This window comes from Pipistrellus kuhlii, unplaced genomic scaffold, assembly GCF_014108245.1.
Source record: "Pipistrellus kuhlii isolate mPipKuh1 unplaced genomic scaffold, mPipKuh1.p scaffold_m20_p_11, whole genome shotgun sequence".
NCBI lineage: Eukaryota > Metazoa > Chordata > Mammalia > Chiroptera > Vespertilionidae > Pipistrellus > Pipistrellus kuhlii.
In genome coordinates this window covers 14,401,262-14,413,661 of record NW_023425416.1, presented here as the reverse complement: position 1 = coordinate 14,413,661, position 12,400 = coordinate 14,401,262, and the positions used below count along the sequence as shown (strand labels likewise).

Genomic DNA, 12,400 nt, shown 5'->3' with positions numbered 1-12,400 from the left:
AATACTCCTATGTTGAGTATATAGATGTTTACAAATGTTAGATCCTCTTATAGAATTTATCTTTTAATCATTATGTAATACCCTTTTTTGTCTCTTACATTAGTCTTTGTTTTAAAGTCTATTTTGTCTGATATAAGTATTTTTACCCCAGATTTCTTTTTGTTTCCATTTGTATGAAATATCTTTTCCCATCTCTTCCTTTTCAGTCTATGTGTCTTTCAGTTAAAAGTGAGTCTCTTTTAGATAGCATATGCACAAGTCATATTTTTTATGCATTAATTCCCCCTATATCTTTTAATGGGAACACTTAGTCAATTACAGCTAAAGTAATTATTGATAGGTATATACTTTTGCTATTTTATTAATTGTTTTCTGGTGAATTTTGTAGGTTTTCTCTGTTCATTTATTATCTTGGTATTTTCTGTGCCTGCCTTTCTTTTTCTCTTCCTCTATTCTCTTGTACATTGATGACTCTTTAGTGATAATGACTGGATTTCTTTCTCTATTTTTTGTGTGTGTCTATTATAGGTTATTGGTTTGTGGTTACCATCAGAATTATGTATTATAACCTATATTTATAGTAGTCTATTTTTAAGTTGATGGTTGCTTATATTTGAATGTAATACATATTTTTACTCACATCCCACACCATGTTGGATGTTTTTGGCAATGTATTTTACAGCTTGTGTGTGTATTCTTTATTATTGTACACACACGAAGCTATTTTAACCTTCATGCTAGCTTTTTAATTGATTGATCTACAATTTTTAATAAAAGTTTGCCTTTTTACCAATGGTATTGTTTTTTCTCTATATTTTATTATTTTTAGTGGTGGCCTTTTTTTTCTGCTTAAAAAGGAGTTCCTTTAACATTTATTATAATACTAGTTTGGTGGTAATGAACTCTTTTACCTTTTACTTTTCTGAGAAATTTATTTTCTCTTTTTAATATATTTGTATTGATTTCAGAGGAAGGGAGAGAGATAGAAACACCAATGCTGAGAGAGAATCATTGATTGGCTGCCTCCTGTACACCCACTACTAAGTTTTGAGCCCACAACCTGAGCATGTGCCCTTGACCAATGCTTTATATACTGAGCCAAACCAGCTAGAACTGAGATATTCTTTATCCTTCCTTCAATTCTGAATTATAACCCTTCTGGTTAGCGCATTCTTGGCTGTGGATTTTATTCTTTTATCACCTGATAGCCTAATTTGGGGGGAAGGGATCCCTTATTTTGAACTAGCTGTTTTTCTCTTGCTGTTTTTAAGTTTCTCTCTGTTTTCAACTTTTGGCATTTTAATTATGATGTGTCTTGGTATGGAACTCTTTGTATTTGCCTTGTTTAGAACTATCTATGCTTCCTGGATTTGGATGGCTGTTTTCTTCACCAGGTTAGAGAATTTTTCAAATAGGACTTTTGTCCCTTTCTCTCTTTCCTTTTCTCTGGTACCCTTATAATATGAATTTTGTTATGCTTGATGTTGTACAGAGTTCCATTAATCTATCTTCATTTATTTTATTTTTATTCTTTTTCTTTTTGCTGTTCTTTTTCTTTTTCTTTTTGCTGTTCTTATGACTACTACATTGTCATAAAGATTGCTGATCCACTCATTCTTCTGCATCATCTCATATGCTGCTGATTTCCTATAATGCATTTTTTTCCCAGTTATTTTGTTCTTTAATTCTGATTGGCCTTTTTTTTTTTTTTTTTTTTTTTTTTTTACATTTTCTATCTTTGTTGAAGTTCTCACTAAATTCATGTTTTCTCCTGAATTCACTGAGCATTTCTATAACCATCTCTTTGTATTATTTTCTGGTAGATTGCTTATATTTATTTTCGTTTAGTTATTTCTTGGGAGTTTTGGGAGTTTTGTCCTGACCTTATTCCTTTGTCTCTTCATTTTGGCTATCTCTCTGTGTTTGTTACTATGTATATTGGGTAGATCTGCTATATCTCTTAGTATTGAAAAAAACGGCCTTTTGTAGGGGACATCTTGTGGGTCTCGGTAGCAGGATGCCCTAGGCTCCCTAGAACCAGGTGCCCCAAGCATGTCCCTTTCGTGGGTTGTATTTGTCCCCCTCTTATAATAGAACTGCAATCACTGTTGGTGTTCCAGTAGGTGGGGATGACCCTAGATGATCTGGTGTGTGGAGTTGGCTCTAGAGAGAGAGCTGTTTTGGTGCCATTCAGATCCCCTATAAAGTATGAGTGTTGTGGATCTTTTTAGGTGGGGCTCTGGTGGGGGTCAAAGCTGGCTTGGAAGTGTTTCTCATCTGGAGCTTCTTGGAAGGGGCTCCAGTATGGGCCAATGATGGCTGGCACTTGTTCTGGGCTTGGAGCAGCTTTAGAAAGGCTACATTGTGAATCAAGGAAGACTCCTGCTTATGCTGAACTTGGAAAAAGGCTGTAGTGTGAGCTGAAACTATATGATGCTCTTGCTGAGCTTGGTACTACTTGAGAAAGCCTGTGGTGAGAATCAAGGCCAGCTGCTATGTTTGGGGGGTCTGGAGACACTTGAAAGAGGCTATGGCCAGTGCTATGGTTGGGGCTGGATCTCAAGGAATGGCAGGGCGAGGTGAATGGTGTTAGCCAGGATAATGGAGAAGGACAGATTTGGTGCCTGCTCACACTGGGCCAGCCAAGTAGAAGGAGATCACAACAAAAGAAATAATGGTGCCAGTTAATGCTTCTGTCCACAGAGAGAGTTCCCATTGATCCCAGCACCTCCTCTGAGGGTTTTTTTATGCCTCCATTATGGAAGAGGGGAACTTATTCATCTATTTTGAAGGGTTTCAAATTCTTTGGATCACCATATCCCATGATAGGTCTTCCTTGGAGGGCCTTCTAGTCATTCCTGAGTTTTCTGTTTCTCTGAGACTATGACATGCCATATGTATTCTCTGCTTTTAGACATCAAGGCCCATGTCTCTCCCAGGTGGCTTCAGATCTAGGTTGTGGGAGGCTGAAAAAAAGTAGTAGTACCTTCCTCTGTTGCACCCCTGTTGGTACTTTTCTTACTACCTCCTTTTTCTCCCCCAACCTTCTCAGTAAAATGTCTCCTTATATGTCCCCGTGTTGGCTCCAAGTTTATAGTCTCAAAGGAATTACATGACATGCATAAATTATGAGACATTTTTGCAAATTAAGTTTTAATTAAAACCAGAAGCTTAGAGCATTCAACTGGAAGTAGTCACAATGTTGAAAAGTGACACTGGTAGGATGGGAGTTCAGGAGAAGGTCTGAATGGTTTTGTATCCTGTTCAGATATTTCCAAAATGAATCCTGCAGCAAAGAACTTCCTTTCCAATCAGATTCTCCTTAATGTAAACTGATCCCTGGACTGCCAAGTGAACCAATGTGGTTTCCAAGCAGGAAATACAAACGCATCGCTGGGGTTTCATCTGAACTTTGTCAAATTTCTTTTGATTCTATTATACCAACCTGTGTTCTCACAGGAAACAAGCAGGAGCATGGGCTCCCCAACTCCAGATAATTTTTTCTGCAAAAGGACCACCCAAAATAAGGGTGAGGAATGACAATTGTATTCCCAATACAATGCAGAGTTCAAGCTTGATGAGAAATGACTTCTTATTGTGAGAATATTCAGAACATTATAATGAGCAAAATGTCTGGGGCTTTCCTCCAGCTGATAGGCTTAGCTGTATGTAATGTGAGAATTGTTACATATAGCTAATGGTCTGCCCATTAATAATCCACATTTTCCAGCATCCCCAAAAAATGTCTGCCATTAAGTGAGTAATCTATGCAGCCTTGCCTTTCATCCAGGCATGGCTCTCCTGCTGAAAGAAAAAAAAAGAAAAAAGAAAAAAAAAAAACAAAACAGGTTTTTTTCATCCAAAGTTAAGTTTTAAAAAATCTGATCTTTAGTTATCAGTCCACTTCTTTCCTCCTAAATGACACGTGGTAGCTACTCTGCAGTGGGCCAAGCAGTAGAACTAGTTGTTCAGGAAATTTAAATTTGAGTATTCTCTCTGTCTGTAACTTATTTGGACCATGGAAAAGACCTATCCATATAATTTATTTTCTTTTAATTACTGGAAGAATTTTTAAAATAATAATATATAGTGTTGACTTAGGGATGGTGAGATGAATATTAAAAAGACAGAATCCTGTTCAGAATGTAAACTGAGAAAGCTTTTCTTGGGGCATTTAACTAAAATATAGAATGTCCTTTAACTAGTAACTCAGCTTCTTGAAAAGTTGAAAATATATACAACAATCCTATTTAATAAAGAGGGAATATGCTAATTGACTTGACCCTCACACCATCGCAAACATGGTGGCACCTATAGCCAATACAGAGGAAATATGGTAATTGACTGCCACACCCTCAAAGATGGCATTGCCCACAGCCAATAAGGAGGGAATATACTAATTGATTGCCATGCCCTCAAAGGTGGCGGTGCCCATAGCCACAAGATGGTGACACTTAATCCCCTCAGCTTCACCAGGGGGCTCCACTCTGTGCACCTGCCTCTGGAGTTCCCCAGTCCCCTCAGTCCCCCAGCCATCCAGGGCCACCTCGAGGCTCAGATAACTAGGGCTGGCCTAGGCTTGCTCTGCTGGCAGTGGCAGAAGCAGAGGTGTGATGGGGTGTTGCCTTCCCAATCACTGGGTCGCCTCCCACCCGAGGGCTCCTGGACTGTGAGAGGGGGTAGGCCAGGCTGAAGGACCCACCCCCTCCAGTGCATGAATTTTCATACATTGGGCCTCTAGTTTCACTATGAGGACATCTATTGCAAGGATATTTATTACAGTGTCATTCATGTTAGTGACAAGGTGAAAACAATTCAGATAGTTAATAACAAGGAATTCAATAAGTAATTTATTATATATTTATTATTGTTTTTTTAAAATATATTTTATTGATTTTTTTTTACAGAGAGGAAGAGAGAGGGATAGAGAGTTAAAAACATCGATGAGAGAGAATCATCAATCAGCTGCCTCTTGCACACCTCCTACTGGGGAATTGCCCGCAACCACGGTACATGCCCTTGATCGGAATGGAATCCAGGACCCTTCAGTCCGCAGGCCGACACTCTATCCACTGAGCCAAACCGGTTTCAGCAATTTATTATATATTTAAATAATTGAATACTGTACAGTCATTTAACATGATGTTACCCAAGGTCAGCAATGGATATTAGAATCGTAGGTGGCATTAAAGGGCTTCTTTGCCTGTCTTTTATATGTAATTTTCTACAAGTAACATGCATTGCTTATGAGATTTTTTTTTCAAAAGAACACTTTAAAATATCTGGGTGTTGCAAAGATATATATTGTTTTATATATATAATGTTGGAAAAATGAGTTAAAAGTTTCATCTATACCCCAAACTAGATGTTGAGAAATCAATAATAACTTGTCTAAGGAAGTGTTTTTCAAACTTTTTCATCTCATGGCACAAATAAAGTAATTACTAAAATCCTGTGGCACACCAAAAATTATATTTTCTGCCCATCTGATAAAAAAAAGTATAATTTTGATTCATTCACACTGGATGGCTATTGCTATATTGGCTATTGTATTTTTTTTTTTTTTTTGGCAGTCTAAATGAAAAGAGGTCAGTGCCCCTGACTAAATAGTCAAGTATTGCATTGTTAAATATACTTGTAGCACAGCAGTTGAAAATTGCTGGTCTATGGTCATGTAAGATAACACCCAAACTGGCAAAAGCAAGACAATTTGGAATATTATACATACATACCATTCTCTCACCTGAGTCTTTCTAACAAGGTTTGAAGGACTTGACTTAGGGAATATGGAACAAAAATTTAAATGGGGAATTGAGTAATTTTAAAATAGAAAATTCAGTTAAATTTATTTTCTTTTATTGACCCTGTTTTGTTCTCATCTTGCACTCTAAAAGTTGTCTGTCTCTGCCACTGCTCCCATTCTTCCCTCCGGCATTGGCAGCACCATGCCAGGGGATTAATAGAAGGCAGGAGACTTGGGCATGTATTTATCTCATTTAGTCCTCACACCAATCCTATGAAATGGTGTTGTTACTGTTGTCTGACAGGTGAGACATTCAGAGGCCAGAGATATGTTGCTGCCCAAGTCCTCACAGCTGGAAAGTGGTAGGGTGGGATTTGAAACTAGCCTACCAAACTTCAAGGCCTTCCCTCTTTCATCCCTTCCTTCCTGCTTCCTTTCCTTTTGTCCTCCCTTCCTTTTCCTTCCTTCTTTTCTTCCTACCTCCTGTTTTCTTGTCTTATCTCTTTTTTTAGTTTCCTTTCTTTCTCTCCCCATCCATTCTTTCTTCATCCACATTTCCTTTTCTTTTTTCCCTCTTTCATTTGTACTAAATTCTTACCAAGGGCCAGATACAGCACATGCCTAGTCCCTGGTGAAAAAACTAAATAAGACAGATATGGCATTTGGATGGATCTTAAGAGTTCAGGTGGCGAGGTAACAAATAAGATTACAGAATATAATAAATGCTAAAACAGGAATAAACAAGACGATGTCATAGAAAAACACTTGAGGTTGATATAGGGGCTCTTGTTAGAGGAGGTGCCATCAGAGCTAAAATCTGATAGATGGGTAGGAATCCGTGAAGGAAGGGACATCAGGGAATTGACATGGCCAAGGGATGGAGTATCAACCAATTAGAGAGAGCCACACAAAGGCTTTGAGGCAAGCAAAAGAGGCTTGGGCATCAGGACTGGGAAAGTAACAGGCTTATATTGCCAGATCATTCTGGATGCAATAAAGAGAAAGGACTGGAGGGAGGCAGGTGGGCAACAATGGTGGCTTGCTGTGCGATGGTGGGAGTGGATGGATGTGGGACAGAACCTATGCTGCCAAAATCTCAGCTCATTGGAGACCTTCCCCTGCTTGGCGTAGTTTTTGGAGTTGGAGGTGATTAGAGGAACTTTCTCTTATATATAGACAAGTAGGGATTTTATCCACATTGCTTAATGAAGAAGAATGGAAGATTATAAATGCAAACATGTACAAGAAAAAAAAAATGAACACAAAGAACCTTTGCAGCAAGCAGGGGTGTATTGCTCATTCATACGGCCTGAGGCAAAGGGCCAGCTTCCCAAATAGGATAAACATATGTAGGCCAGGCTTTTTTTGTTCTACACAGTTGGCAGGAAAACACTTTGTTTCCCATTTGGTCTTTACATATTTTATAGAGAAATGTGTTGTTTTGATCAATAGATCTTTAATTGGAGTTTATTTTTAAAAAGGAGTCCACTCAATCCCAGAACTGGGTTGAGCAAAAGAGCAATTTGTGTCCTCTCAGTTGTCCCCATGGCTCTGGGTACAACTCTGAGGTAGAAACGAAGTAAATGAGGGAAGTTAAAACAAAGCACGCCCTTTCCTCATGGAAGTGCTGTCTCTTTTTGGGACACCTTTTTATAGTTTCTGGGACTCAGAGAGTGCTCCGATCTTCTACTCACCTGCAGCCCCCCAAAGCTCCTTTCTGGCCACCTCAGCATGCAGACCTGCGGCTAGAGGAATCCCCCATGATGCGGTTCCTGGATGTGGGCTCTCACCGCCCTCCCTTGGTGGCCTTGTCCGCCCCCTGACAAAGCTTACACTGCCTACCATAAACCTCTGCCTGCAAATTTCAGAAACATCTTAAAATTGACAATTTCATACAGAACTGAACTTTGTATATTTTCCCTCAAATATCCTTGACCCGTAGTTTTTCTCTTCTCAGTAAATGGCTGTTTCATTCCTGCATTTACCTGGCCCACATACCTTGGACACATCCTTGATGTCTCTCCTTCTCTCAGTTATCATCCAGTCCATCCTCTCTACACTCAAATAAATAGACACCACTGCCTGCCACCTCCAACTCCAGCACCTTGGTCCATTATCACTCATCTAGGTTATTTAATAGCCTTCTCCCTATTCTGCCTTCTCCAATCCTGTCTTTGCCGCTCTCTGGCTCTGTGACTTTACAGTTGTAACTTCTGCAAAAGTGTGATGATAATAGTACTTGCCTAATAAGGTTTCTTTGGGTTTTCAATAAATTAATATAGGTAAAGGACTTAGAATGTTGCATAGCATGTGATGGCTATTATATTGAGTAGTTGGCTGTCATTTCTGCTATACGAAACATCCTAGTGTGTGGTTTCCATCCTCAAGATAACCTTATAGTTCAGAATGGCTACTAGGATGGCAGCCATCATAACTCCCTTTCTGGCAGTAGGCTGGAGGAAATCCTTTTCTTTACCATTTCGGATAGCCATTTCCATGGATATCTCATTGGCCATGTCTGAATCACTTAGCCATAGCATGCTTTAATAGAGTCATTTAGCTGAGCCTCCCTAAATGTTGGATTTCTGTTACAAAAAAAGGGGGGGAGGGGCAGAATGTCAGTTATTGCAATTGGCAGTAACTGTAAATAGGATGAGCATGGTATTATCAGGGCATATGATATGTGAGGTCAGGCAAGGCTTCTCTGTGACAATGACAACTTACCAGAGAAGTAAAGGTGTTTGCTAGGGGAGGGGGTGAGGGAGGGAGGGTCCCAGGAGGAGGAGAGAGCATGTGACCCTGTCTGTGACAGGAGAGGGAGTGGTGAATATTTAGGCTCCATTGTACATCCAGTGTACAGTGGATGAGAGAATTGATAGGCTGAGAGAACTGATAGGCTGGATTCTCTGTCCTCCATCCAGACTCTCCCATAAAAGGTGGTGCCAGGGTTACTCGTTGCACCTTTCTCACATGGGAGGTGCCCAGTGCAATGGCCTGAGAGGTTCCTTAGAGGCTTCAGGCCATGCCCCATTGTTCTCCATGGGAAGCAGCATCTTATCCTGACAGTTAAAGCGGAGGTAGGCTGCAGACAGACTTAACTTTAGCACAAGCATCTCCTGGCTGGGTGAACTTGTACTTAGTCATTCTAAATACATTTGACCATTAAACAGCGCAGGGGTCCTGAGTATTAACCCCAAAGTGCCCCACTCCTGCATCGTCAACAGTAACAGTCTGCGTATAAATTTGATTTTTCTATTAGCCTACTGTCAGCCAGAGCTTTACTGATAACATAAAATTTCAAGTAACACACATTCTATTTTGTATATGTCATATTATTACATATTGTATTTTTACAATGAAGTAAGTGAGAAAATGTTATTAATAAATCATAAAGAAGAAAAAGTAACATTTTCTGCATTTATTAAAAAACACAAATAAGCGGACCCATGCAGTTTAAACCCATGTTGTTCAAAGGCCAAATGTATTATCCATTTCATCATCTATAAACTGAGGATGATACTAATATTTAACCAAGAGGTCCGCTGTGAGAACTAGCATTGCTCACCATGGTAAAGCACTTAGCCAAGTGCCTGGTTCATTGAGAGTATTCACTGAAGAGTGGCTGTTTCTATTATTCCTGTCACCTTCATCTTCATCACTTTCCTCTCCTTCCTTCTTTTTTGAATGACACATTCTCAGTCATCTGTGTTCAAACATGAAGTGCCACATGAATGCATCCTGCACCCAGCTTTCCTTTAGCAGCACACCTTGACTTCTTTCCTCACGCTTTAAAAAAAAAAAAAAAAAAAGTGACCGGAGGGTGTACACAGTTGGTGTGGAATCATCCCATCTGGGGACATTTGACTTGGAAGGAACTTGAAGTTACCTGTGTAGACTGTTTTTGTAGTGAGGAAACAGACCCAGAGAGTGAAACGTGGGTAGGCAGTGCCTGATAAGGTGGCCTTGAAGGAGAGGTCTTTGTGGGAGAGAAGTTGCCTCCCCTCAGACCCAATGGTGGTGGGGAATTTTCCATCTTGGTTTTATACACATCCATGGGTTGGTGAGACAATGCGAACATATGTGCAGAAGCCTGTGCCAGGCATATGGGAGTCCAAACATTTCGTACCTATTCTTGTGGCAGAGATGTTTGTTTTCTTCTTGAAAGCCATCTACTTGGGTTATCGACATGGTGTGTAGGGGTGCAGTTGGCTGTGACATCCAGGTAGTTACCTCAGTTATCTTTCTCTTACATCCACCCTGGGTATTCCCTATAATAGGGGTGTCGAACTCAATCAGAGAAGGGGCCAAAATCTAAAATCCAGCCTAAATCGCGGGCCGAATGGTTTACTGAACAGTCATAAACTGTCATTGTGATGGAAACGCAGCGGAGTGCAGTGATGACAGCGTGGTGCGGGCCACATTGCAAGGCCTGGCGGGGCGGATTTGGCCCGCGGGCCTTGTGTTTGACACATGTGCCCTATAATAATAAGGCGCCTTCTTTAACAGGCGAATACCAGTCACAGGCACAGATTATAGAACTTCATGGAGACTTCCATACAAGGCAGATATCTTCCTCATGCCCTCATGGAGCTCGTGATCTCGTGGGAGAGAGACATGAAACAAATAATTACATAAAAAGTTATAGATGCGCTCAGACCTTCCGAAATCATCATGTCCAGGAATATGTTTTTGCTATTCCTCATTTTTTAGCCCACAACAGACATTGCTAATTGGTTGTTACATTCTTTCTAACAAAACTCAGACATAACTTCAGAATCCTTCTCAACATGTGAGAAGGTTGATCTCCTCCAGACAGCCATTACTAATCAGTCAGACTTGGCCCTCAAGGCAACACCTACTGGCCATCTAAGATGTGGCCCATTCCCCAGCCCTCCCTCCACCATTTCTTTTTACGGAACTGCACCTTGGCCAATGGCTGGAAGGCATGGGCCACAAGACTCCAGCCAGAGGCAAAGGCAGACCCAGGGTCTGGGACCTGGCTCCCAGCGGGGGGCCCTGCATACTGCTTGCACATGTTGAGTGAACTGTATGTCCTCCAGGGCTGACTCCTAAGCAGTAGCATCTGTGGCTGCCAGTGATCTGATCTGAATTTGTTATGTTCTATTCCAAGGCTCCTTCTCAGTGGTCCAACCTGTTTAGGGCATTGCAAGCTGTAATTTATGTTATTTAAAAGCTCCGATAGGAAAGCTGCTCTTTGTTCTCATGAGTTATTTCTTGAGGAAAATATATGTTTTGTGGAAAGTTTGAGGGCAGCTGTAGCAGAGGACATCACCACAGAGGCCTGGTCTCTCATTTTCCTTCCCAGAGTTTCTCAACCGGGTGAGGCAAAAAGTGGTCTTTTCTGCTCCATGAAGATCAAACTTCCAGAAAGAGAGCAAGAGAGAGAGAAAGAGGGAAGTCTCCTTCCAGAGAGGCCTGTCAAGTCCAGCAGTTTGTACGGGGCTTAACTTTGGTATTTATTTTATAGTTCTTCAAACATTTGTAATCCTCACAGCCCCCCGTGCATTTCATATGACATAGCTGTGATTCAGGGCAAATGCTTTCCTAAGGAAACACACATTCATCATTCCCCTAATGTTCGCATCTCCAAGGTTTCTTTTCCATTGTGTGAAAAGATGTTTAATATTTAAGAGACTTTTCTTTAAATGATTCCTCATTTTAAGCTCGATTTCTCACCTCTCCATACATATTTTCCCCAACCTCTTGAGAAGCACTGGAAGAACTCGTGAACTTCCTTTTGCCTAGTCACAGCCTTAACTGGGAGGAAAGAATCCAAAAAGCATGCCTGTATTCCTGTCTTCTTAAATTGGAAGACCTTTCAGGATAAAATTGCGTGGAAAATATGTGTTGGGGAGGTTCACTCAACATGTGCCCTTCATGGACATTCTTCTATATCCTGGAGAAGTCTCTGAGACCTGAGACATCTTGGTCTGGATTTATCCTTCTGCCCTTTGCTGGGCTCCTATACAGGGTCAGGGCTGTAGGGTGGGTTCAAGAAAGCCCTGATCTTGGTGCATGGGAAGAGAGAGCATTCTTCCAAAGCCAAAAAGAATGGGAAGAAATAAGATCCAAATGGGGGCCCTAGGATGTCTGGTTTAGTTGTCTTGCACCTTCTAGTATTTCTGATGTTATAAACATTAGAGGCCAAACTGGTGTGGCTCAGTGATGGGTTGTTGACCCAGGAACCAAGAGATCATGGTTTGATTTCTGGTTAGGGTACATTCCTGGGTTTCAGGCTGGATCTCCAGAAGGAGGCATGCAGGAGGCAGTGATCAATGATTCTCTCTCATCATTAATGTTTCTATCTCTATCTCTCTCCCTTCCTCTCTCTCTCTCAAAGTCAATAATAAAAGAAAACATATTGAAGTCTAGAGACAGGAAGTTTGTGGTCACAATTTTCAAGTGTTTGTGGCCTTTGTTAATGTATGAGTTTCATTGAATTTGTGTGTTTTAAAGACAGGCAATCCAGCTTTGTAATTTATTGTCTATGGGATATTGTACAATTACATAACTTCTAATTTTCATTTTATTTGTCATTTGTAAAATGGGAATAATATGAGTGCCTAGTATCGGGTTGCTGTGATTTTATTTGATAATACAAAGAAAGGGCTTAATATGGTGCCTGATGATGAATTC

The 12,400-nt window shown here is 40.5% G+C and overlaps 1 protein-coding gene across 3 annotated transcripts in view; it reads left to right on the top strand.

Annotated features, from left to right (window-relative positions):
* CACNA2D3 (calcium voltage-gated channel auxiliary subunit alpha2delta 3) overlaps positions 1-12,400 on the top strand; it is a 773,665-nt gene that overhangs the window by 524,347 nt on the left and 236,918 nt on the right. The window lies entirely within an intron of this gene.